Source organism: Cetorhinus maximus, chromosome 4, assembly GCF_964194155.1.
Source record: "Cetorhinus maximus chromosome 4, sCetMax3.hap1.1, whole genome shotgun sequence".
Lineage (NCBI taxonomy): Eukaryota > Metazoa > Chordata > Chondrichthyes > Lamniformes > Cetorhinidae > Cetorhinus > Cetorhinus maximus.
In genome coordinates this window covers 17,692,434-17,720,317 of record NC_135882.1, presented here as the reverse complement: position 1 = coordinate 17,720,317, position 27,884 = coordinate 17,692,434, and the positions used below count along the sequence as shown (strand labels likewise).

Here is a 27,884-nt window from a genome sequence, read left to right as displayed (position 1 = left end):
GATTTGTTATATATATCACTAAAAGTAGGTATTTACTCCTGTCTTGCTTCTGCCACCATGTGTCTGAATAAACCAGTTCTCTCAATATTGTAATTTTTCTTCAAATGTTCAGCAAAGTTCATAATCTAAATGACTTCTCCTTGGTGGACTATAGGTTACTAGTAGAAAATGACTTGATGAGAATCATCATTCTCTCTCCCTGTAAACAATTATGTGAGAAATATAATTGATAATTGGAGATGTAATTATGCAGCCGAGCATACATGCCTCATAGTAAAATATACCGACAGAAAGATACATTCATTATAGGTAAATGCAAGTGTTGGGTATTACTGAAATTCATAGCACGGTTTTGTTCAAAACTGAAAGTTAGCTCTTCTACATAATGATGTAATAATTGAGTGCAAATTTGTTCAATTTATTTATTTATGCTGAGAATTATTTATTTTCTGAGCAGTGATTTGTGAAGTCATGCTGCATGTTAAAATTATCTTCAGTTGGCTAAAATGGAGGTTCCTATGTGTACTTGAAAGTATGCTCAAAACTCTGCTCCCTTGCCTGAACTGCATTTGATGGCATTTTGTTTTAAGTCAGAACAGTTGACTATACCATCTGAAAGTTTCTAAAGTCAGTTATGAGAAAGTTCTTCAGTAGTTGAAAAGTTTATTCAGTGTGAGCAGTTCACATCAGAGATAGACCAAAGATTGAACCTGGGACATGTTTAGTATCTCAGCTGGCTTAGAGAGGTGGAAAATTGTATAGGGTTTCTCCTGTGATTGTAGTGTATGTAGATGCCTGAGGGCAGGTTTGGGTTTTCGTGCGATGACACTCTATCTTCCTCCCCTTTCCCTCCCCTCCCCACTATGACTCAATAGGCTGAAGATATTCTTTTCAGGATTATGCATGAATAATGATGACTTCAACACAATACTGGAGAGTGGTTGAAATCATCTTCCGGTAAGGAGTCAATGCTTTTTAAAAGGGGATGAAGTTGAGAAAAGAGGGAGAAAAAGTTAGTTTAGGCTTGGCTGTTGTGCAAGACTGCTTCTTTCAAGTTGTACCACATTTTTACAGAAAGTTTGTTTCCTGTCTGCAAAATCCACATTGTGCTGATGCAGGATGTGCAATATAAATGGAATTATATATGTAGTGATTATAGCTAGGCAAATCATGTTTTTTAAATATATGGGCTCCCAAAAAAGTAAACACAACATTTGTCCTGCTTTCTATTGCAGTGGATAGAATAAGTGAAATGATTTGCGGAATGTCAACTCTCCATGTTTTCAACAATAGCTTGCATTTAAGAAGAATGTGTAACATCATTAAAATGTCCTAAGGCACTCTGCATTAGTGTTATAAAAATAAATTGATGCCAAGGATGAAATATTGTTGAAATCTTGGTGAAATAGATGGATTTTAAGGGTGTTGTGAAGGAGGTGGAAGATTTTTGGGAGGGCACCAATGTGGGGTAGAGGGGACAGCACAAGCCCACATGTGAAGGAACTAAGAGTTCAGGGAGTTCGTGGGACAGGTGAATTGGGGAATGACTAAGGTTGAAAGAGGGTACAGAGATAGGGAAGAGGAAAAAGACGGTGAAAGCTTTTAACCACAAGGATGAGAATGTTAAATTTGGTTCCTGGCACCTCAACACCTCACTGTAGTCCGGTGAGGCTGAAAGTGATGGGTGAGCAGAACCTGGTGCAGGGAATGATAGTAGGCAGTGGACCTTTAGATGAGCTAAAGCTTAGAGTGTGGCCTCTTGGAAGGCAGTGAGGAGAGAACGTGAATAGTTTAGTTTGGAGGTGACAAAGCATGGATATGGATTTTAGCAACAGAGGGCTCTGGAGGCAGTGTTGGAGTCCCGTGGTGTTTTGAAAGGGGAAGTAAGCAATCTTTGAGTGGTAGCATGAGCGGGAACCTGATTGGAAAGATTCAAACAGGGAATATTTTTAAGGTGATGACAATGTTTAAGGACTTTGGATAGAAACAGGAGTTTGGAGATAGGATAGTTTGCAAGGACAGAGGAATCAAGGGTTATGAGTTACTAAGGGCAGATATCTAGATGGGAAACCTGAGGTGTGGTTTGGGGATATTTTCAAGATGAGAGGTTGGAACTAGATTATGTGTGAAGAGAAGGGGCCGGGCCATAAGGGGAGAGAATAATTTGACTTGTTGATGAGGGACCTGCTAGTACCAGGGTGAGTTGTGGAAAGTACAACTAGATTGGGAGACTTTTGGTAAGGGGTAAGTTTCAGTCAAAACCAGGTATCAGTTTGGCATTCACTATAAACTCATAAATGACAAGGACCGTATTTGCTAGGAAACTCACATTCTGGAGAGAGTTGCAAAAAGGGCCAGTACTTGATGTTATGATCCCAGCTGTTACTGGACAAGTCAGATCCCAGAATGGAACTGACTTGATAGACCATCTTTTTTTTTTAAACCGTGGGTGGTACTTACTGAAACATTCACAGGAATCTGCTGTTGACTTTTTAAACAAAAAATAAAATATTTATTAAACAAGAAACATTCACTATGTTACACTAGAAAACAAAAATGTCGGAAAGGTTTCAACATAGACACCAAGGGGAAAAAAAAATCAAACTCATGCTATCCCTTTCATCCTAGCAATACCCTTACAGACCTAACACTCCAGTGAAGAGGTACCACTATTTGCACACCGAGGGTAGAGCTGGTTCAGTTGCAAAGAGGTTTCTTTTCTAGCAGACTCACTGAACATTCACTGGAAGTCCTTCCATAATTGGTATCTCCCCAGAGATATCCAGAAAACTCTCTCTAAATTCACTTACTCTAACTTTACAGCAATACTTATTAGTTCCTTAAACTCATTTCCTCAGCAGTCTGGCATCATTTCCAGCTAGAGAGAGTCTTAGACCTTTTCTGTCTTCACTCAGTTGGTTGATTTGTGTCTACCACAAAAATCTGCCTTTGTCTCTCCCTGTCTCTCTGTAGGTCTCGCTCTGATCCCCTGTTGCTAGGCATCAGCACAGTTTCTTTCAACTTTTTTTGTTTTAACTTCCCTAAACTACTAACCCCATGGTAACCCATCTCTTCACTTTGAGTCGTAAACCTCATTAAAAATGCATGTATAAAAACAGGCCCCAGACTTGCTCCATGTTGCAAAAACTCTAAACTGAAACCAAACCCAGGTTTCACCTTTCTTAACACACAAAAAGGAATATAAATTAAACTTAAAGCTATATGTTGTTGCTAACACCCACAAAAACAAATATAACTCATTGAAACTATATCTAGTTCCTAACACCTCTCTGCAGAAAAAAAAGAAAAAGTCTCTTTAAGAGGCATCTTCATTTTCTATTACCATCTCCTCTTCTCCTCTTATCATTACCTCGATCTTACTTTTACAGATTTTACTCTGGCAGTAACAATGTATTTGCATTAAGAATATAAGGACTTTTCCATAAGAATCATATTCTATACATATTTGCTCTTGACAAAATACCTGCCAGTTTATTGGCTCTTCCCGCGCGACATGAATGATTTTCAAATTGTATGGTTATAGCATTAAACTCCACTGAAATAGTCTCAAATTGTTGCTATGAAACTTTGCTAAAAAGGTTAAAGGATTATGCTTGGTATAAATAACACTCTCTGCAGCTGTTGGATATGCAGACTTCAAAATGTTGTAGAGCCAACACTGAACTCAAAGTCTCTTTCTCCACAGTTGAGTATTTCCTCTGACACAAATTTAACTTTTGAGAAGTAACTGACAGGCTGTTCGATCCGCATCTTGTCCTTCTGTAGCAAAACTGCACCAACACCCACATCGCTGGCATCAACAGCCAGTTTAAATGACTTAACATAATTTAGTGCTGCTAAAACCAGTGCAGTAGTCAGTACAGCTTTCAAGCTGTCAATGGCACTCTGACACTCCTCTGCCCATTCAAACCTTTTGTCTTTAACAAGCTTGTCAGGGGAGCCACTACAGTGTTGAAATTCGGAATGAAATTCCGATAAAACCAGCTCGTGCCTATGGACTGCAAAATCTCACATTTTGTCTTAGGCACCGGAAAATCCAAGATAGCCTTTACTTTTGCTTTTCTAGGTGCTATTGTAGACAAGAAACTGACCCGGATGAGCCATATAAATACTGTGGCCACAAGAGCAGTTCAGAGGTTAGGAACTGTGTGGTGAATAACTTACCTCCTGACTCCCAAAGCCTGTCCACCGTCTACAAGGCACGATTCAGGAGTGCCATGGAATACTTTCCACTTGCCTGGATGAGTGCAGCTCCAAACAGCTCAATACCATCCAGGACAAAGCAGCCCACTTTATTGGCACCCAATCTACAAACACTCATTCCCTCCACCACCGACACACAGTGGCAGCAACGTGTATCATCTACAAGATGCACTGCAGGAACTCACAAAGTCTCCTTAGACAGCACCTTCCAAACCCACCACCACTACCAACTAGAAGGACAAGGGCAGCAGATACATGGGAACCTGCAAGTTTCCCTCCAAGCCACTCACCATCCTGACTTGGAAATATATTGCCATTGCTTCACTGTTGCTAGGTCAAAATCCTGGAACTCCTTCCTTAACAGCACTGTGGGTGTACATACACCACGTGGACTGCAGCAGTTTAAGAAGGCAGCTCATCACCACCTTCTCAAGGGTAATTAGGGATGGGCATAAATGCTGTCCTAGCCAGCGATGCCCACATCACATGAATGAATTTTAAAAAACTTGGCCTTGTCTCACAATGCGGCCCAAATGAGTCACTTTTTGTTTGGCAGATTCACTCCTTGCCAAGTTTATGACCAAATTGGCTCTTTGTAATCGATCGAACAATTCGTTCAAATGTTGTAAATGTTCTTACCAAGTTTGGCTGAACACAGCCAAATCATTAATATATACAACACAGTTGTATAATCCTTCAATGACCTTGTTGGTTAATCTTTGAAAAGTTGCTGGTGCATTCTTCATTCGAAAGGCATGACTTTACATTGATGAAATCCATCCGGGGATACAAAAGCCGTTTCAGTCAATGGAACTAGCCAATATCCCTTCAGTAAGTCAATTTTTGGAACAAACCTTGCTTGCCCAATCTTCTCAATACAGTCTTCTAATCGTGGAATTGGATAGGAATCCACCTTTATGACTTTGCGATAGTTTATACACAATCGTTCTGACCCATCTGGTTTTGGTACAATTACTAAGGGTGAGCTCCAGTTGCTGTGATTCGGTTCAATAATGTCATTCTCCATCGTGAACTTGATCTCTTCCTTAACTTGAGCTAACTCCTCTGGATTGAGTCTGTAAGGGTGTTGCCTGATGGGTGACGCATCCCCCCACATTAACATCATGTATGGCCAAAGACGTTTTCCCTGGCCCATTTACATTGATTTATGAGTTTATAACAGCTGTCGTAAGTCACCTGAACAGTTTTCTGGAAGATAGCATAGTATTGCATCTAAATTTTTGAGCACCTTCGTATTGTCCAATCTAATTACTGGAGGGTCGACTTTAGAATTTTTGATTTCTGATTCATTCCCTGATTGCTCTGATATTTTTTAGTTCACTCCCTACTACTTTTACTACTGTAAGCACACTCCCCTCCTGACTACCTTCCCTGTCATAATATTGCTTTAACATTTTAACGTGACACACTTGCTGGCTTTTCCTCCTGTCTGCAGTATTCACTATATAATCTGCATCATTCAGTTTCTTTTTGATTTGGCAAGGTCCAGTGAACCTTGCTTTTAACAGTTCACCAGAGACAGGTAACAACACTAACACGTTGTCTCCAGCAACAAAACTTTGAGATTTGGCATTTTTATCTGCCTTAGCTTTCATTGTTGAGTGATTTTCAAATGCTCTTTAACCAAAGTGTGTGGGTTGGCCAGTCTTTCCTGGAAGTTTAACACACCTAGGTCAAAAGTGTAGTCTCTGAACTTTGGTTTATACATTATTGTTTAATTATTTTAAGCAGTTAATAAAGCATATGGGATACTGGGTTTTTTTAAATAGAGGCACAGAGTGCAAAAGCCAGGAAGTTATGCTGAACCTATGTAAAACACTGGTTTGACCCCAGCTGGAGTATTGTGTCCAATTTTGGGCAGCACATTTAGGAATGCTGTGGAGGGTTAGGAAATGGTACAGAAGAGATTTACTTGAATGATTCCAGGGATGAGGGAATACACTGGAGGGGCTGGGAGTGCCTTCCTTCAAGTAGAGAAAGTGAAGAAGAGATTTGATAGATGCATTTAAAATCATGAAGGGTTTAGATAGAGTAAATGAGCAACTGTTTCCAATGGCTGAAGAGTCAATAACTAGAGGGCATAAATTTTAGGTGATTGGCTAAAGTATCAGAGGAAAAATGATTTTACACAATGAATGGTTAAGATTTGTAATACCCTGCCTGATAGGGCGATGGAAACAGATTTATTAGTACCCTTCAAAAAGAATGCAGAGGCATAGGGAATACAGTGGCGGAGTGGGACTAACTGAATTGCTCGCCGAAAAAGCCAGTGCAAACTTGATGTGCCAAATGGCCTCCTTATGCGCTGTACTTTTCGCTAGTATATTAGAATAATTCTAAATGCATTGCTACTTCCATGCAAAAAAGTAATAATTGGATGGTATGGAAGACTTCAAATTTGTGTTATCTCTAGCTATCTAAAATTAATTGTATAATGTCTTGCATGTAATGCATGTCTACAACATCCAATCTTAGAAAGGTATCATAACTTAGTACGGTACTCTGAGGTCTTAGACTTCAAAAACATTGGCATCATTTGGGCAAAAAGAGAGCATAAATGGCTTGGGTAACCAGCATCTGTTATGTTAATACACTGTAACTTCTTCACTTTGGGAATCTATTGTTTGGAAACACCAGTTGACCAGAAATTGTTTGAGCAGACCCAAGTAACTCATGGACTCGCCACGCGACTGTTCAAACAGTACTTTGGGAGCAGAAACATGGAAGGTGCAGTATTTGGATAGTTAAATAATTTTTATGACTGCTCTATGATGTTTTACCACTGTTTTATGTTTCAGGTAAATATTTATATCAATGGTGTTTTCCGGTTCACTCACTTGCGGCTAGGTATTCTAACATCATTCTATAATCCAGAAAATTCCAAAATCCAGGAATGACTTAGTCACGAGCATTCTGGACTGGAGAGGTTGCAGTGTAATTGTTTTGCATTTAGTCAATGGGAATTTGACTTGATCAAATAACAGTTCTGTTTGAATGCATTCCTCCTTGTCTCATTAGTGATGAAACTCTTTCGAGTTATCAACAGTCACAGATTGCAACTCTTTCGAGTACAATCACAGTTCTTGGTTTCCGGGAGTGGGACATGAACCCACAACCCTCTGATTCAAAGGCGAGGGTGCTATGAACTGAGCCACAGCTGACACCTCTCATTAGTGATGAAAATTCTTTCGAGTTATCAACAGTCACAGATTGCAACTCTTTTGAGTACAATCACAGTTCTTGGTTTCCGGGAGTGGGACATGAACCCACAACCCTCTGATTCAAAGGCGAGGGTGCTATGGACTGAGCCACAGCCGACACCTCTCATTAGTGATGAACAAGTACCACAGAACAACGTAATCTAATTACGAAAACTCAACAATCTGGTGCCGACAGCTACCACAAAACTCACCAATTAAATCACTCAATTTCTTCTCAAGAGTTTTTGGTTCCCTTTTTCATTCACTCAAATGTGTGGCTCCATACTTTCCTCCCGCCTTCTGCTTGATTCCTGGTTCCATTAGCGATACAACTTAAACTGGAAGTTCTGGCAAGTGGTTTTCCTTTAATGTCAGAGTCAGCTGATTAGTGAATGCTGCTCCTGGGTTTAAAATCTAAGTGAAAAAGAAGCTTAAAAAGTACTTGGATAATCAACTGATCCACCTGTTGATATACATCCATCCTCTTAATATTGTTGGTCTAAAGTAATACATCATTATGTTCTTGATTCATACAGACTGGGCACTACTCTGGATCTATTGAAACATCAACTTTAAGACTATGTGGTCTTTGATACAAGCCTGTAGCTCTAAATTCACCTCTCTGCTTCGGCCAGATCCAGTGTTCCAAGTCTCTCCTGCCCAGGCCACGCTCTCTACTTTGTCTTATCTACGTGTCAGCATCATGCTGGGTGCTGTGTTGCCTTCTCATCCAGCTCATATCCCACATAACACAAGCCCCAAACTGTATCTGGTTACATGCCCTTGTCTTTACTACGGTAAACAGTATAGCATTAAAAAGACGTGAACATTTTGCTGTAGTATGGCTTGGACCAACATGTCTAAAATAATATTCAACCATGTATAACTACGTAGTTAATTTAAAATCCTGGAGTTGCAGAGCAAAGCCAGCTGATTGATGCGCTGATTGCAAATCATAAGATGTACTTGAGATCTGGTTTGTCTTCCTTGAATTTTGATTTCTGTTGATATATCACCTAGCAACGTTGCTGATAGAGATGGATAAAACGTAAGGAGGCGAGATGACTTGAAAGAGAAAAGTTATTTTTAAAAGGAAGAGTTTTCTAATGAAATCAGGCTAGTGTACTGTCCACTATACTAGTGTAGTGACTTTGATTTTTGATTTCCTTATGTTTGATTCCAGCACTGACATTGTAAAGTTATTGCTCATTCAGAAAATTACATTTGATTTAAAATATTTAGCATTAGAGATTATGCAGATATGCTCAAGCTTATGCAATTTTTATGATTTATCCAGACCTGCAACTTTCTACAAGAGCTTAGAACGTAGAAATATGTTAAGAGATATCAGAAAAAATGAGTACTGAGCAAAAGAAATGTTTGGAGGGATTGTCAGTCTGGAGAAAGAGTTGGATTTTAAGAAGGCTGTTAGAAGATGTCAGGGAGGTGGAAGGGTGGAGAGATTTAGGAAGTGAATTCCATAGCATTGGACCAAACTTGAGGCATGGCTTCCAGTCATGGCCTCCCCTCAAGGGCAATTAGGAATGGGCAACAAATGCTCACCTTGCCAATGATGATCACAGCTTATGAAAGAATTTTAAAAAACAGTTGGACAAAGAGAGGGCGAATGGCAAAGAAAGTGGAACAGTATATTTAGGGATGGGGTGCAGTGTTTCAAGAAGTTGGCTTACCACCGCCTTCTCAAGGGCATTTGGGTATGGACAACAAATGCTGGCCTAGCCAGCAAACCCCACATCCCACAAAAAAATTAAAAAACATAGTTGTTGAGGGTAATGTGCACACTTTAAAGACAGACACAGGTCTTACTGCAATTGAAAATAAGAACATGGCACACCTGCTAAATACCAGCTTTGCATCTGTCTTCATAGGAGAGGATGAGAGTAATGTATCAGATCTGAAGAAAGCAAAATAAATTAAGGGGAAAAACTTCTATTTAATATAAGTAATAATAAATGATGGTAAGGAGAAAATGAGACTGAAGGTTGACAAATCTCAGGATCTGATCTTTTTCAAGCTGAGGCTATTAAAAGAAATAGGTAAGAAAACTTGCAGATGCTTTGTCGTCTTACAAAACTCTTGATGCAGGCATTGTCACCTTCCCAATGCCACTGCAAGATTTAAGAGGGGTAGGAGAGAGAAATCATGAAATTATCGACTGATCTGTTTGGAGTGGGAAGGAGTTACTCAAATTCTTTATTTTAAGGACAAAGTGAGAGTTTGGACATATATGAACTTGTCAGAGTGTGTCAGCAAGATTTGTAAAAGGTAAGTTTTGTCCAAAGTAACCCAGATAAATTTTTTGAGGCAATCGCTAATGCGGTAGATAAGGGAGTGTCTGAGGATGTTACTTATGGACTTTGAGAAGGCATTCAATGAGTTTCCATATGAGAGACTGTCAGCAAAGATGTGAGTACCTGGAAATGGAGGCAACTTATTGACATGGATAGGGAATTGGGTGAGAGGCAAAGTAAGAATAATGGGAATGTACTCTAGTTGGCATGATGTTACTTGGTGTATGCCAGGGATCTGCACTGGGACTTCAGTCTTACCACTACATTCATCAATATCCATGAAGGAATCGAGAGCCATATATTTGAGTTTGTTGGCAACACTAAGTTTGATGGCATGTTGAGGAGCGTCACTGGGAGCTGAAAGATTCAAAGGGGCATTGATAGATTAAGTGAGCAAGCAGAAAGGGAAGGGTGAGGCCATTCGTTTTGGACCGAAGAAAGGTAGATCAGAGTACTTTCTAAATGCTGAGAAGCTCTCCTTCATCTTTGGAAGCCATGTTCATCATCTGGGGTGTTTGTTATGGCTCTGGTGGGTGTGGACAGCTAAGGCGGTTCTGCTGCAAATAGGACAGGATACCGAAGATGGTTGAGTTTTGGACAAGTTGTTGGCTCGGGATTTCTTCTCCTTGCGTTTTCGCTCTGCCTTTGCTTTTGAAGGAGGCTGCACTTTTTTATTTAGTTGTGCCAGGTGCAACAATCCTGGGCGAGCTTCTCCCAGGACTTGAAGTCAATATCAAAACTCCTAAGTGAAGCCTTCAGAGTGCCTTTGTAGTGCTTCCTTTGACTGCCATGAGAGCACAACGCAGAGTCGAGCTCTCCATAGAAGAATTGCTTTGGTAAGTGCGTATCAGGCATTCTGGCTACATGACCAGCCCAACTCGGTTGTGACTGTCTCAGTATGGTGTGGATGCTTGGCATGCCAGCTGGGGTGAGCACCTTGGTGTCCGGTGTTTTGTTCTGCTTTCTGATATTCAGAAGCTCGTGAAGGCAGTTCAAGTGAAAGTGGCTGAGCTTCTTGAACTGTGTATCAGCATCAGGCCACGTCTCGCATGCCTAGAGCAGAGTGGACAGGATTGTTACTCTATAAACTTTCAGTTTGGTAGTCAGACTTACTCCTCTTTGTTCCCAGCCTGATATCTGAAGTCTCCCGAAGGCAACACTTGCTTTGGCAATTCTTGCATGTGTCTCATCATCAACAAAGACTGCTCGAGAGAGATTGCACAGTTGAGATAAGTGAGCTTATCCATTGGTCATGGATTGAAACCTTGGGCTCGAGATGGGGCTTTTCCTGGAGCAGGCTGTTTTCTTCATGCTGACTGTAAGACTGAAGGTGTTACATGCATTGGTGAACAAGTCCATGTTACATTGCATGTCCAGCTCTGAACTGGCAGCTTGTGCACAGTCATTGGCAAACAGGAAATCGTAAACTGTGTCATTGGAGACCTTGGTCTTTGCCTGGAGTCGTCTGAGATTGAGCTGCTTCCTGTCCATGCGATATCTGAGAAGATAGGAACTTTGGTTGAGCAGGGAGATTTGGGGATATGTATAAAAATCACAAAATTAGTGGACAAAAATTAATTTAAAAGGCTAATGGATTGTTATTCTTTATCTTAAGGGCCTGTACAAGGGAAGACAGTGGCATAGACTCAGGCTAATATTCTGGGGACATGGGTTCAAATCCTACCACAGCAGCTGTTGGAATTTGAATTCAATTAATAATCTGGAATTGAAAAGTTAGTATCAGTAATGGTGCCCATGAAACCATTGTCAATTGTTGTAAACAACCATCTGGTTCACTAATGTCCTTTTAGGGAAGGAACCCTGCTGTTCTTATCTGATCTGGCATACATGTGACTCCACAGCAATGTGGTCGACTCTTAACTCCTCTCTGAAATGGTGTGGCAAGCCACTCAGTTCAAGGACAGTTAGGGATGGGCAACAAATACTGGCCTTGCCAGTGACACCCATATCCCATGAAAGAATAAATTTTTAAAAAATACAAAGGTGTGGAAGCTATGCTATAGCTGCAAAAAACTCTGGTTAGACTACAGATGGAATACTGCATTCAGTTCTGGGCATCGCAACTCAGGAAAGGGGGTGCAGTGCAGATTCACTAGAATTATATCTATATGTTTGTTGGTTATAAAATTTTCAGTTTAGGGGATTAGCATATTCCACAAATAGATTGTCATGTTTGCAACAATGACTATGCGCAAAAGGAATTAATTGGATATGAAGCTTGCTCTACTTGCTCTGTTACAATTATGAGATTTATAGGATTATGTTTTGTTACTGTGTTCTGATGTTTGCTTGACAACAAACTTGGGGCAGTTAAAGATCAAAAGGCTGCCCAGATATTCATTACTGGGATGATGATGTAATGTATTCACAGCTGGAGACAATGGCAGCAGTCTCTGAGTTCACAATGGGTAGACTCTGAGTCTCCCAAACACCCAGAAAGATATTGAAAGTATTGGTTTGTTGTTGTGCTGTAAACTGTCCATTCTCTTCTAAGATGAGAAACAGTTGGGGTCAAGAATACCTAATCAACATTGCTATTTGTATCCAAGGCTGTTTTGTTTCACATTGCCATGCGGAAGCCATTTTTGAGATCAGGCTGCAGACTTCCCAAAAATCCATGAATATCACAGGCAGACAGCAGTTTTTTGTGGTCAACAGAGAAAAGAGAGGTTTGCGAGCTACCACAGTCGGATGTGGGATGGAAACTGTCTCTAGGCGGAGAGATGCATCCTGTAGCCCTCTAAGGATTCCAGGAGATTTGTCCTAGCGTAGCCAGGGGAGGAAGAATCATTTTACTTTTACTGTTGATGGTGGATTTAGGAAACTAAGGAAAGAGTTACTACTTGGCGAAATGGGGATATGGGGAGCCCACTGGAAGCTGGGAGCAACTGTGGAATGTTTGCTAAAAGGACTGTAATTCCATGGAAAGTGCGATGTGCTTTAATATAGCATCACAAGTGCTAAAATTAGGTGATATAGGCGAGGTACAAAAGGTTGAATTATCTGCAGCATAATTCAGTCAATTAACTTAGACATTTGATATGATTATTTGTAAATGTTATGCCTTTGACTCATGAAAAGTTTTTGCTTTAGAATAAATTACAGGATTTTTTATACTTGCAAATTATAGGTTGGAATTTTGTGCCTGAGATAAGTTACCTGCCTCGGTTTCATGTAGTTTTGTTATCTTTTAAAAGTGATTGACATTTTATTCTCTCTCTTTTTTATTTCTCGTTCACCCCAACCTTCCTTAAACATCATGATCTAAAATGAGGACCTGCAATGTGTAGTAATGAGCAAAGAGTCCAGATTTGATTTGAGGCTTACCAGTAATTCCTGCTGTGTTGGAGATGATTCATAATGGCCTTAGAACTCTTCAGAATGTGCAATCAGGGATTTTAAAATAAATTGCAGAGTTTTTTTTAAGCTTCGTACTCATCAGAAAGGGGAAGGAGATGCAGTGACTATTTTCTCAAGAGACACTGCAATAAGATGAGATTCATGCAACAGTTGCATTTTTACTCTGTTGTTAGCAGGCCATTTGTGCAAACCATACAATGACAAAGATTTTGGTGTTCTGCATAACAGAATGTTTACTGATGTACTGAGTCAAAATAAAACTCAACTGCAGGCAGCCATTATTGAACTACTGTAATTTTATTTACACCTCAACAGAGAGGGCAGAACAACAAAATGCTCAGCTAATACAAAATATTACTGTAGTGATTGTAGGTATAACCTTTCCTACTGCCTTTAGGGATCATGTGATTGTACTGATGGATGAGCCCTAAGCGCGGGTAATCTTGGGGGTGGAGTTTTCTAGTCGTGGAACTGGTTCAAACATGTAGCTTCTAAATGAGCTCTGTAATAAAGTTATCTGTTTGAATGTGAGCACATCAACCCTTAAGGAAAGAAAGAAAAGTAGACTCAGCAGTTATGCCACTCTTCAGCAGAATCAACCCTTATGACTCGTCCATGGAAAACTGGAGCCAGTACATAGAGCACCTAGGTTTTTATTTCGTGGCGAAGAAAGCAATTCTTTTGTAGCAAGACATATAACCTCATCCACAGTCTGACGGCCCTGAGCGTGCCCAAACCTAAAGCTTTTAACGAATTGATAGACCTCGTGAAGATGCATTTTCAGCTGAAGCCATCGGTAATTATGTAGAGATTTAAGGGCCCTTAGAGAGTCTGTCGCAACTTATATAACGAAGTTGAAGCAGTTGACTGATCACTGTGACTTCGGAGCTGCTTGGTTTGTAGCATTTGCGACAATGCCATTCGGTGCCATTTGCTTGTAGATGTTAATATTGAGTTGAAGCATGCCATGGAAATAGCGGTAGCAATGGAATGTGCTGAGAGGGACTCGAAGGCTTTACAGAGTGTGCAACATGGTGCCGTTTTTCACTTGGGGGGCGGGACCCTACCGCCGGGTGTGATGTGAAAACCAGAGAGACAGCCACGAAGTGGGAGACAGTCTCTGCTGCTCGAAAAATGAGAAGGCATACTGGAAGCATTTCAGCAGCGATTCAGAAATCAATCTGTTACGGATGTGGGGGTAACCATGTACCGAAAACCTAAGGAGGCAGAATGCCATTACTGCCACAAAAGGGCATGTAATAAAGCAATGCAGGGCGAAATCGAGACGGTCTGCTGTCTGCTTGACTAAGATAATTGAAGTGCACGATATAACAGAACCAGAAGCTGTTGATACTGATATCTATTCCCTATATAACGTAAAAGCAGTAAAACCTGAACCAGTAAACATTACCCTTCAAGTGAATGAGAAGCCTCCAGTCATGGAGGTAGACACGGGAGCCTCAACCACAGTGGTGGGAGAACACGCATTTAAATACCTAAATGAAGGTACCCAACTACTGAATCTGGAGCAAACCACAGCTCAGCTGAAGAAATACACTGGAGAGTCAATACAGGTAAAGGGCATCACCACAGTCTCCCTCCTATAGGCAAAAGGCAGTCCAGCTTCCAGTGATCATTGTAACAGGTGAAGGACCTGATCTTCTGGGCCACGATTGGTGACCAAAAATTAAGCTCAACTGGTCAGAAATATTTCAAGTGAGAACAGGAAGGTGTTCCTGAGTTGATAAGGGAATATGATAGTATATTTCGGAATGAGTTAGGAGAATCGAAGGGCCTTCACAGGATGCAAGGATCCCTCAGGTCAGAGTTGGTTCCACTAGAGAATCATGAAAACAAACAAAACCGATATAGTACCACTTTGAACGAACTGAAGAAACCGTTGGAGAGAAGACTCAACAATGTTCAATGTTCCAGGAGGAAACCAAGAGATACAAGAAGGAGACCGAAGAGCTGAATCAGCTGAGTGAAACAAAAGAGGCATTAGAAGGGAAAGTTGTGGAACTTTCCAAGGTGCGAGTGGGTAACGAACTGAACCAAATTAAGGTTCCACCAGAGCGAAATTTGGCTGACTGTGAAATCAAAATGAAGGACGAGACAAAACCATGGCAAACAGAAGAAGAAAAGACAGAAATCAAATCTGAAAGGAAAATAGGCTATGTCTCCAAAACCCTCTCTGCAACCGAGAAGGGTTATTCACAGCTTGAAAAGAAAGGTTTATCAGTAATATTTGGAGTGAAGAAATTCCATCAGTGTTTGCATGGATGGCATTTCACCATAGTGTTGGACTATAAACCACTAATGGGTTTATTGGTGAGGATGGAGCCATTCCGCCAGTAGCCTAGGCAAGAATTCGACATTGGGCTTTGATTTTATTGGTGTATGAGTACACCTTTGTGCAGCGTCCTGTTGTGAATATTGCCAAAGCAGACACATTCAGTCATCTTCCGTCACCAGATAGCATTGTACATGCTCCAGTGCCACAAGAAGTTGTGCTTGTGTTGAATTTCTTGGACTCTTCGCCGGTCTGAGCGAAGCAAATAAAGAATTGGACAAACAGGGATCCAATTTTCTTAGAAGCCCGAGGTCATGTATTGCAAGGATGGTGGAATTCACCTGTGTCTGAAGAGATGAGATCGTTCCATACGCGTAAAACCGAGTTAAGTTGTCAAGATGGAATCTTGTTGTGGGGATCAAGAATTATCATCCCTTCGCAAGGAAGAGAACCACTCTTGACAGAGTTTCACAAAGCGCATCCAGGCATTTCAAAGATGAAGATGCTTCCGCGAAGCTATGTCTGGTGGTCAGGTATAGACAGTGATATAGAAAAAATGGTCAAGTATGTCTCCAATGTCAGTAACAATAGAGGTTGCCCATTTCAGCTGCACTGCATTTGTGGGAGTGGCCTGGTCGACACTGAGTTAGACTACATATAGACTATGTAGGTCCATTTTTAGGTGCCATGTTTTTATTGATTATCACGCATTTGAAGTGAAGGATGTGTATGAAGTTAGATCACCGACATGGTGTGCAACTATTGAAAAGCTGTGCCAATGTTTTAATGTATTTGGCCCACCAGAAGTCATTGTTTTGGATAACAGTACTGTATTCGCTAGTGCAGAATTTCAGAGATTTATGAGTTTAAATGGAATTAAACATATTGAAACAGCACCATATCATCCCTCATCAAATGGGTTAGCTGAAAGAGCAGTGCAAACTTGCAAATCAGGAATGAAGAAGTTATTCGAAGGTACTTTAGAAATTCTAATTTCATGTTTTCTACTCAATTATCATACAACTCCTCATGCAACTACAGATTTGACACTGTCTGAATTATTGGTGAAATGCTGCCTTGTTACAAGATTGGGTCTGGTGTTTCCAAACTTAGAGGGGAAGGTAGAGAAGAATCAGTAATCGGAAATTGAATCACTATATTTGTAGCAAAGCTTGAAGATTTACTGTGGGAGATATAGTTTTCATGTGGAATTTTGGGAATGGACCTAGTTGGGTTCCTAGTATAATTGTCTCTGAAACTGAATCCTTGTCATTCCAAGTGGAAATGGAAGACCAGATTGTTCAAAAACATGTGGATCATCTAAGGAGTAGAGAGACATTTCAACAACCAACTATTCCGTCTAATTAATGTCAAACCATTAATCCCTGAGATGACAGATCGGCGTAGAATAGACGTACCTGATATCTCTGTTGAATTATCTAATACTGAACTGCCACTGTCTAAGGATGTCCCTGATGCTGCAGTTATTGATCATGTCGATCCAGTGGGAGAATCTCAAGTGGTAGAGCTACGCCACGCTAACTGAATTAGAAAACCACCTTGGAGATGTAATCTTTAATCACATGACCTGTGTATATATGTACATGTTGTGGATTAAAGTATTCTTTGTAAGTAAGAAATGTAAAAAAACTGAAGGGGGCGGAAATGTGATTGTAGGTATAACCTTTCCTACTGCCTTTAGAGGTCACGTGATTGTACTGACGAATGAACCCTAAGCGCGGGTAATCTTGGGGGCGGAGTTTTCTAGTCGTGGACCTGGTTCAAGTATGTGGCTTCTAAACGAGCTCTGCACGAAGGTTCTGTTTCAAGTAAGAAACCTGTCCAGTACATCAAGTTAATTACAATTACACTTCACTTAAAAAAGAGTAACTTTTACATTAAAATGTAAAATGCTACATGTACATAATTTCTCAGAAACAATATATCTAAACCAATGAACAACACCTGAAATGTAACATATTGGGCTGTAGATGTGTTACTGTAATTACAATCAAAACATATGACACTCCCAGAGTGATTTACATGAAAAAAAATGTTTTCCTTCATACCAGTATGTATTTAACAAAATAATCATTTGACAAGTAGTAATGAAAAGGACAACTTATTTCTTCCTTCCTACATACTTTCAATTAACCCATCTGACTTCTTTCTTTTTCTGTCTGGGTTTCTCCTTCCATTTCCATTAGCTTGACTCTGCTCTCTTAACATCTCCGACTGTGTCAACCTGAACTTTGACTACCAATTCCATTTAATGGTTGGGACTGTGACATTGATTCATGATTAATTTGTCTTAATCAAAGACCCTTCATTTGGCTCCATCAGTGGATTGTGTAATACTCGCAAACTTTCAGTTTAATTTTGACTTTCGCTTTCGGCTGAAGGAGAAATTTGGACTATGGGAGGTTTTCCTTGCTCTTCCTTTCTCAGAGTTCCTCTTTCAAGCAAATGATCTACATGACACCTCTTTCCAATCTTCACTAGATATGTGAATGCAACTGGTCTTTTTACAACAACTCCAATCACATGCTTCTCATCACCTCAGTTTTTCACCATGACCTTCTTACCAGCACTACTCTGAGTTTCATGCGTGGTGTGCCATGATTCATCTTCACTTTGTCTTGCTTTTCTCTTACTTTCCTATTTACATCAGGCTTAAGCAAACTAACCCTTGTCCTAGGAGCACGTTTAAACACCAACTCAGAAAACGAGCAACCTATTGTAGACTGTGAGGCTATTCTGTAAGAGAGCAGAAAATTGCCTAGCCTGTGTCAAAGAGAAACAAGGAAATTACTTCCTAGTTTGTCAACTAGCAAATACTTCTGCAAAGACCTCTTCACTATCTGTACACGTCTTTCTGCAGCAGCATTTGATGCTGGGTGATATGGTGGTACAAGAATGTGTTGCTCAAATATTTCAAATTCTTCTGATGTAAATTGTGGACCATTATCTGATACCAACACTTCTGGCAACCAATAAATTGCAAACCAATTTCTCAAAACTTCAGTTGTTTTGGCATTTGTGGTATTGGACATAGACTCAACAATTATCTATTTGCTATAGCTATCGATCGAACAAGGTATTCTTTCTCTTCCACTTCAAAGAAATCAATGTACTCATTCTCACTTGTGTTTGACCATGGAATGAAAAGAACCTTGGTCGAAACATTTCTCATTCTGAGACACATTTCACAACTTTCACCAACCCTTAAATATCTCTATCTACCTTTGGATACCAAAAATAGCTTCTTGCTACTGTTTTCAAACACACAATCCCTATGTGCTTTTGATGAAGTTCCTCTAACAATCTCTAAACCTTGGTGGAATAATGGCTTTTAAATCCTATAGGAGACAGCTTTGATCTACGCTTGTTACATTTCTACTTGTGAAATACTACTGCAATTTCTCATTGTCGCATTCTTTAGGTCAGCCATTCATGACATAATTGATTATTTGATTAAACACCAACGACATCCTTGTGAATTTCTCCACTAATTTCTCTTGCAGACACTGGCATGTCATTTGTGTATATAAAGTAATTCACAGGTACCTCTGGCTAGAAATAAATCAGTATTCGTGGGAAAGTTTGAAAGAACATCTGTATTTGCATGATCTGCTGACTTATGATATTTAGTATTGAACTGATGGCTAATTCTATCATTTAGTCCTCCTTGCTCAAAGACCACTTTGTACTCCCCTAGCACTTCCTCAATGTCAGACATACTCTTACTGATCTCTACTGTAAATAATTTGGCCTAGTTTAACCATATTTTCTTAAGTCAATTCCTTCCTCTCAGGGAGACTTTGTTCCCTCCTTTGACAACAGCAATTAATAGGATGTACCATCATATTTCGCTCTGACACTAAATTGACCTAACACTGGAATACTGTTATTTGAATAACTAGTCAGTTTCACACCAGTTTTGCCTAAGGAAATGTAACTTGGAGATTTCTTATTCTGAGATAACTGACATGGCTACAGTTGCATCAATGATGACAGTAAGTTGTGCAAGTAAGTTGTCTCTGATTATCATTTCGACTGTGGGTGCTGGAATTCTATCTTCAGACCTTTTACACTCATCTTCCATGTGCTCTTTTTCTAACTCTCTGACTGAGTACTCTTGATCTTCCTGCTTGACAACATCAACTTAAGTTTCCAGATTTATCATATGTATATTTGAGGACTTCCAGACTCCTGAACTAGCGTTAGATCTACCATGACCTTGACCTAGTGCCTGCTGCAACCTGGAGCTTTACCACGACTTGGAGCATTACAGTTTCGTTTACTCATGCATGCCTCCTGGACATGACCGACTTTCGCCAGGCATAGCACTTCGACTGGAAATGGGGCCATTTAAATCGTTGGTGGCTACCTTGGCAATGGTAGCATCTAAATTTCTGATTCTGAGACTTGGCTGCTGTGGGCTGGATGTCACTGAAATCTGGTCAACCACCCCTGCTGTCTCAGGAAAAGAAATCCCTTGAATTTGCAATGATCTCTTTCTGCCATTTCCATGGCTGTGATGTCATTGCAGGCCTCCTTCCGCGTCAGCCTGTTGCCTTTGCTCAAAAGCTTGGCCTGGATTTTATTGTTCTTTAGGCCTCCTACAAACACATCCTTAAGGTTGATTTCTAAGTTTGCGCCCTACCCACTGTGCCGAGAGAGTTTCTTTAATGCATGAATGTAATCTGTAACAGGCTCCCTTGGCAACCGTTTTCTTTTAAGGAATGCAACTCTCAGTGTAATCTCATTCTTAGTTGTGCCATAATGAGTCCAGCATCTCATTAATTTTAGAATAGTCCGTAGTACTGGTATCTGGCAGGTAAGGACATTTGTCAGGACACGACCTTTCTTTCTCATGCCTCCTTTGATCATGATGGTTTTTATAATTTATAAGGATTAGGGTATTAATTCAGTGTCTGTACTCAACCATTTACATGCTGATTGCAAAGAACTCAGGCCGACAGGCTTTCTTGAATTTAAACACGAAGGGGTTAGTTTTAGTGCTAAAAACCCACCTAGGTAATGATATAAAGATATTTAAAAAGGTAAACACACATCACATCATGACCTTTGCAACACACACAAACTCATAAACATGCAAAATTACAAGCTATACAATAGAGGAGGTTAACTTTTGGCCAAATTAAGATTCAGTGATAAAAGGCAAAAAACAAAGTTCACTGTTTGAGTCCTTTGTTGGTGTTTGTGGCAGAGGCAGTTTTTTTTGTGATGGTCTTGAAATTCCAGTGGGATTGAGGCTGATGTAAACTGTAGTTTTTGGAGATGGTCTCTTTTTAAACCATAATCTGTCTTTTCCAAAAGTCGATCCAATTGCACCTGAGGTTCCATTTGATTGAAATTCTCTATCTCTGTATTGGATTCCACAATGTAATAAAGAATAGGGCTCTGAATTTGACAGCAGGAAGAGAGATGGTGTTACTTGTCCATTTGCAGACTTGTTCTAGACTGCCCAAAAGCAACCAGAGTGTTGTGATATAAGACATTTCAAAATGGTGATCCTGGAACACATGACCTCTTTCAATGACAAGTATTCAACAGAATGTAATTGATAGCTCATGTCTGGACAGACCTTGACTATTGTGTTAAGGCCTAGGTGATTAATTTAATGTTCCAGCCATCACTTCTGAATGGACCATTGTTCCCTGTGATGAGCTAGAACATCTCACCATCTTTTATATAGCCATTGTACCGGTAGACTTTGTGTCTGCCTGAAAGGTAGCTTTTGTCCTGTCAAGAAGACAGGAAGGAAAAAATATATCTAGGTCAACCTGGCTAATGGACAAAGGCTTTGTCTTGACATGCCTGACTAGCCATGACTCATACCAGAGGAAGTTCTAACCTTCAGAAACCAGCAGCGACTTTGTTAATTTTAAAGAGATGCTATTGTCCTCTGTGACTGCAAAGAATCAAATTCCAAAGAAATGCACTGACACCCGTTACATTTCTAAGGCAGAGCTGTGCCAACGGAAACGGTATGTCTGCAAGGACAAAAGGGACCCTGACTCTATTAAACCTTTCAAGATTCCAGACCTGGGACAGTACATACTTCCTCCCAAACCCAGAAGTGGGAGATATGTCACATGACTACTCCCAAGCTGCTAGAACCTGTAATATTGCCGTGTGGAACTGAACCCAGGGCAGTCGACCATTTTATCACCTAACAGGTAGCAGCAGAAAGAGCTCTGTCCAGGTAAATTGCCTGGCCCTAATCTGCACTGAGCTACTGGAATATCAGAACTTCTGTATCTGGGCCTATAAGACTAATTCATCTCTATGTGCCTTCTCTCATTGTGAAAGTCCTCGCTTCTGGGAAGTTGGATCACCCTGCAACAGTTTCAGCCTGCTAACCTCTGATGGAATATGCCATTTGAATTTTGATTCTGGACTCTGGACTCATGTGAAACCATAACTCTTTCTTTTATCGTGGTATTGCCCTGTACCCCTTTCTTTCCTTTATCTCTCTTTTATTGTATGAGTGCGAAAGGGGCAGACATAGCTGTTAAGTTTCAGTAGCTGTTTGGCAATAAAGACCGAGACCAAGGCAGACTCCTTCAGATAGAGAGTTTTGTGCATCACAAATAAAACTCTATAGAAAGAACTTGTCTCGCCTGTTATCCCTTTTACTCTTTTGAGCAACCAATTAAACTAAATTAAGAAAATTAAGACAAATTAAAAGAGCAGCCCCTTAAAGGGATACTGCAAAAAGAAAAACTAATCTTAAAGGAAACTTACAAACATCAAATTAAAATGTGATTAGAGGGGTCAATAAAGCATTCTAGTCCCCGCGGTGCCCACCGAGCACTTGTTATCCCTTTTATACATCCAAAAAAAAAATTCTTTCGAGTTATCAACAGTCACAGATTGCAACTCTTTTGAGTACAATCACAGTTCTTGGTTTCCGGGAGTGGGAAACTCTTCCGAGTTATCAACAGTCACAGATTGCAACTCTTTTGAGTACAATCACAGTTCTTGGTTTCCGGGAGTGGGACATGAACCCACAACCCTCTGATTCAAAGGCGAGGGTGCTATGAACTGAGCCACAGGTTATTAACTGATAATTAGCAATTGAACTCCTTGTGAGTTACTTGTTCCTTCTTAACAAGAGGGAACAAAGGGGTGGTAATGGTACTGGTAAGGACTAAAGGAGGTGCTAACACCTTTTGTCCTTTTGTTCATGACATCTTTGTCAATCTCTCCTTTGCCCCCACCTATCGCTGGCTTTCTATCCAGCTTCACCTGCTCCACCCCCCTTAAACAGAATAAATTTCATCACATTTTTACTTCTCTTTAGCTCTGAAGAAGAGTCATACGGACTCGAAACGTTGACTCTGTCTTTGTCTTTCTCTCCACAGATGCTGTTAGACCTGCTGAGTTTTTCCAGCATTTTCTGTTTTTGGTTCAGATTTCCAGGATCTACAATATTTTCGATAGGTACTGTTCCTGAATACCCTTTTCCATTTAAAATTTCTGCCAGCATCTTTGATGTAAAGAGGACCATATCTACCGCCTCAACAAGGGCGAGTGTCTCCTCTGCCAATGTACTTCTTACAATCCTTCGTATCTTGTTGCCAAAGGGCAACATTTTCCTTTCTTCCCCCTTCCCCTACCCCCACCAATGAGAAATATTATAAATCCTCCTGCACTCTAAAATCCATCACACAGATTTGCATAAAATGCATCACTAAACGCAATCGGTTTCATTTTTGTATGGCCACCCAAAGATGGGAATTTCAAACCGCACTGCTCCATTTTTAATTTTGTCAATACTTTGTTTGCTTGAATGACTTCTTCAACCATGGGATCGTTTAGTGCTCAATTCCAAAATCTCAAAACTGATGTCTGGCTTTGTTTGTTTGCCCAATTGAGTTGCCCAATTAGACTTCTGAGTTCCTCGTTTTCCATTTTAGAACCCGCTGTATCTTTCTGGGAGGCCCTCGCACGACTAATTGCAATGGGATTGATGTTCTTCAAGTAGGATTGCTGATGTAAAATGATGTGTGATCCGCTCTGCCTGAGTTCCAATCCAATGTATTTAAACGCACCAGAAGCCTGACTTCCAATTCTGAACTCCATTCTGAGCCCATTAATGACAACTATTTCACATTCGCTACTCCTCCCCACAAAAAACCATCTACACGCATCATAAAGATGCTTGCAGGTTTTCCTCCATGCTGCCGATAAAACATTGCTGGATTTAACAAAACTGACCTCACTCAGAAATAACAAAATCTGGAGGCATCATTTAAACAGTATACGCATTTATTTAGCTTCAAGAGTGGCCCTTCTGCATTTGGGGCCTCTTTCGGTGGATGGAGAAAAACTTCCCTTTGAAGTTGGTGTCCCTGCAAAAAAGCAACTTCATTATCAATGGACTTACATTCCCAAGCATTTGTAGCTAACAGAGCCAAAAAGATCTTCAGAATAACTTTTCTTGCCATAGGTGAATCTACTCTTATATCCTGGTCATCCAATTTTTCTTCAAACCCTCGTGCCACTAGCCTGGCTTTAGCTTTATAAGTCCCATCAGGAAGCACCATCTCCGTGCATATCCATCTATGAGATAGAGCTGGTTGCCTCCTATCTGGCACCTCTGTGTATACCTCAAATTCTCTCCAACTATGTAGTTCTTGCTGTTTGGCATCCTTTATTAATTTATCGTCTAATTTGTTTGAAGCTACTAAGACTTCTCAATCACATGGGCTTCTCCTTGTAGCATTACCACTCTGTGCCTTATTCCTTGACCTTGTTAAGCTACACCCTCTATCATGCCCTCTATTATGGTCCAGACTGTTACTGTTTGATCTGCCTCCCATTTATAGATATTCTTTCAACAGTTCACGATCTCTTCCTGGCGACATGTTTACTCCCAGACCCACTGTCAACTGATACCACGTTTTTGTGCCTTCCATTTTTGTACTTCATGTTCCCAATCCATAGGCCTAACTTCCTGTCCTTTATCTCATACATTTAACCAGTTTTTATATTTTCCAGTGGCCTTCCCTGCTCTACCTACAATTATCACATCCTGCCATTGACTGGCCCCTTCTGGCAAGTATGTAACTTTAGTGCCAGCTTTTGGCAGTTATCCTCTCTAGGACAAATCACCTCATCTTGTTTGTCCGAATGACTGTGCTCATCTTCAGCTACCCTGTCAACTTCAGCTACCTGGTCCTCAATCATGTAACAGAGGGGTATAAGAAGTACATGGTTCCTCATCACTTCCTACAGTCCTTTTTGGACCCAGAAATTTGTAATCCGCGCCAACTAACCTTGATGAGTGTACCCGAATAGTTTGGTTCCCATGCTGTAATATGGCTGTTTTATCATCCTTACCTATAACTTTTTCCAGGCCTTTCCATTCGTTAAACCCTCTTTTATAGTATACCATGTCTTCCTGATTGAAAATAGTTTCCAATGGCTGAACATTGTATCTTAAGGCTTGCCGAGTTCTCTGAAACTTCAGCTTTAAGGAATGCTCTTTTGCCCGTGTGTAATGCATTTAAATGCTCAAAAAGTAGAGCTAATCGTAGTTCCCTCCCAAGCTGGGGGATAATCACTCAGGACTGAAGGAATCTTTGGATTTTTACCAAAAACCAACTGATTTGGACTAGAGCCTCCAACCATCTGCAGCGAATTCTTGGCATGGATAGCCCATGCTAGAGCAGATGTTAATTTACAGTTTGATTTATCTGCTAAAATCTTATGAAGCATCTCATCTAACACCGCGTGACTCCTTTCACACATTCGGTTATTAAAAAGGCCTTCTGCTGCTGTATTCATAACTATTACATTCATGTTTTTGCACATATCCCAAAACTCTCAGTTAGCAAATTGTCCCCCATTATCATTGAGGAATTTTGCCTGTGGTCCCAATCCGGTCCCTATCCACTTTTCCATAACCTGGTCCACTAATTTTTTTACTGTATATGATTGTCGACTGGCTAAACCTTGTTGCCAAATCTACGAAATTGTAAAATAAAAATGTTATTTTCTTTACCCCATTAAATCAAATGCCACAACTTCATTCAAAACCCATGAAAAGAGTAGACTCACTAACGGCCGTGATGGTATCCTGTATTTCTTACATATCACATCTATCGCTTATTTCCTCTAACTTTAGTGTACTCTCTACCCCTTATTTCTGCATACCTTAGCAAAATTTTGAATCTTCGGGAAGAAGGGTGGGCAGACTGCCGATGCAATTTTAACACAATTACCTTTTCGTCCTGTAAATTCTTATTCCCCGATGCTAATAGCACTTCTTTAATTTCCTTAGTAGAAAAGTTAGGTTTCATTAAAGGAATACAATAGTGTCCAGATTGCGTAAATTGCAAATCTACAGGTTTTCCAAATACAATAGCCTTGTCATGCTCCATGTTCAGCTTCATTTGTGCTCTCTTCATCGATGGCCTGCTCAACAGTAACGGTATTTTGCCAGACACTTCGTCCGTACTGATGAAATGATTGACTCCAGTTGTCTTACAGGGAACCACTGCTCTTTTTAAAGATTTTAGGGTATTATCATTCTCCAAATCTAAAGCTGGTGGAACTCTCAAATTCCTTAACCATATTCCAGTCCTTGTCATTTAAGGAGTCCAGGTAGCATTTTAACCAGCCTATTCCACACACAGTGGACGTGCATCCGCTATCTAGCACTGTAGGACTCTGCAACTAAGACATTCATCACCGGACTGAAACTTCTTGTAACTAATACAATGCCCTCTCTTTGGTCAATATCTTCATCATCTTCTTCTAAGACTCCTGTCTCATGTTTAATTTCGAACACGTTATATTGTTTAGGACAGTTCATTGCATAATGGTATTTTGAATCACATCTAAAACACTGATTAACCACACCCTGGGCATTTCTGGGGTTAATTCTTTTGTTGTACTTCCCCAATTCTTTTCTCCTGTTACAATTGTCAAAGTAGTTCCTGTCCTCATCGCTTCTAGGTACAAATCTCCTTTTGTGTGGATGCCTGCGTCTTGTTGCTAGATGACCTCGCCATTTTATCCTCCGTTTTCTTTCTGTCTTACGCTGAATTAACCGTTTGCGCCATGAACACTGCCGGAAAGGAATGTTTGCTGAGGAATTTTTTTTTCGAGCTTCTGACATCTGTTCTAGCAGTGTGTGTCTTTCTGCAAGTTTAACTCCCGTCAAAACCACAAGCCTGTCCATATTTGATACTCTGGCACAGTCTAGCAACTTAAATGCCAGCACTGATTGGGGAATTTCTAGATGGAACTTTTGCAATCTTGCATATAGTCTGCTGAATTCCATTATGTAATCTCCTATGGAACTATCCTCCAACTTTCTAAATTTGTCAAAATCTGACCACACTATGTAGCACTTAATAAATCATCGTTTTAATAGATCTTTTCCATAAAGTCTAATAATGTTTTCAAATCTTCATCTGTGTCCAAATGCTCAGGCTCCAACTCCAAAAATACTTTGCATCTTATTTTGCTTTTGTATGGTAATGAAAGTGCCAAGGCCATTCCGTGTATTTTCTTTGACAGGCACGTAATCTGTGTCCACGTGGTTACTTCATTCTTCCATTGCTTATAAGGTTCACTCTCAAAACATCGATGGGTAATCATACCCCGAAAGTCTACATTTTGATTCAGCCATTTTTGAGTGAATCCAAACCACTCTGCTCTTAAAGTTAACTCCAAATACAGTATTTTGTCCAAAGGAAGCTTAGTTTCTAACCCTTTTACTTACATGCAACAACCATCATCTGCTACCACTTCTTAAGCTTAAGCTTCAATAGCTGTTTGGCAATAAAGACCAAGACAAACTCCTTCAGATAGAGTTTTATTTCTGGTGCATAAAACTCTCTACAGAGAGAACTTGTCTCACCTGTTTCCCTTTTACTCTTTTGAGCAACCAAATAACCTAAATTAAAGAAGACAAGGGACTGTTATCCCTTTTATACATCCAAATGGGTACTGATAATTAACAAATGAACTGTTTCCTTCCCCAACAGTTGCGAAACCCCAAATCCCTTTTTGTGTGTGTCTGTAAAATAAACCAACCCTCTTATTTCAGCTTATCCTGAGTTTGCTGTGGGGTTATTAATAAAGGATTGGATCACTCCAAACTGAAAGGTTGGAGAAAACAAGCCACCAATAATAAAGGGAGAAATCAGAAATCAAAAACACCGTTCTGAATACAGATGGGTAGTGAGCGGAGAGAAATCAGGGCTGTTTAAATTAATCCCCCTCTTGTCTGTAACACTTTATAGAAATGCAAACAAGTTTCAGTTCATCTGAAGTAACTCTTGACGCCAGCAGGTGTGAAATTCCATGGGAGGTTTGCCGTGGCATGTTCTAATTGTAATTCAGACTCGAAACTTCCGGAAACTGACCAAGTTGTAATTCCAGACATGTCAGGTGACCTGTGACAGC

At 40.2% G+C, this 27,884-nt stretch overlaps 1 protein-coding gene across 15 annotated transcripts in view; it reads left to right on the top strand.

Annotated features, from left to right (window-relative positions):
- fam49bb (family with sequence similarity 49 member Bb) overlaps window positions 1-27,884 on the top strand; it is a 227,242-nt gene that overhangs the window by 65,268 nt on the left and 134,090 nt on the right. The gene's annotated exons all lie outside the window — the stretch shown is intronic.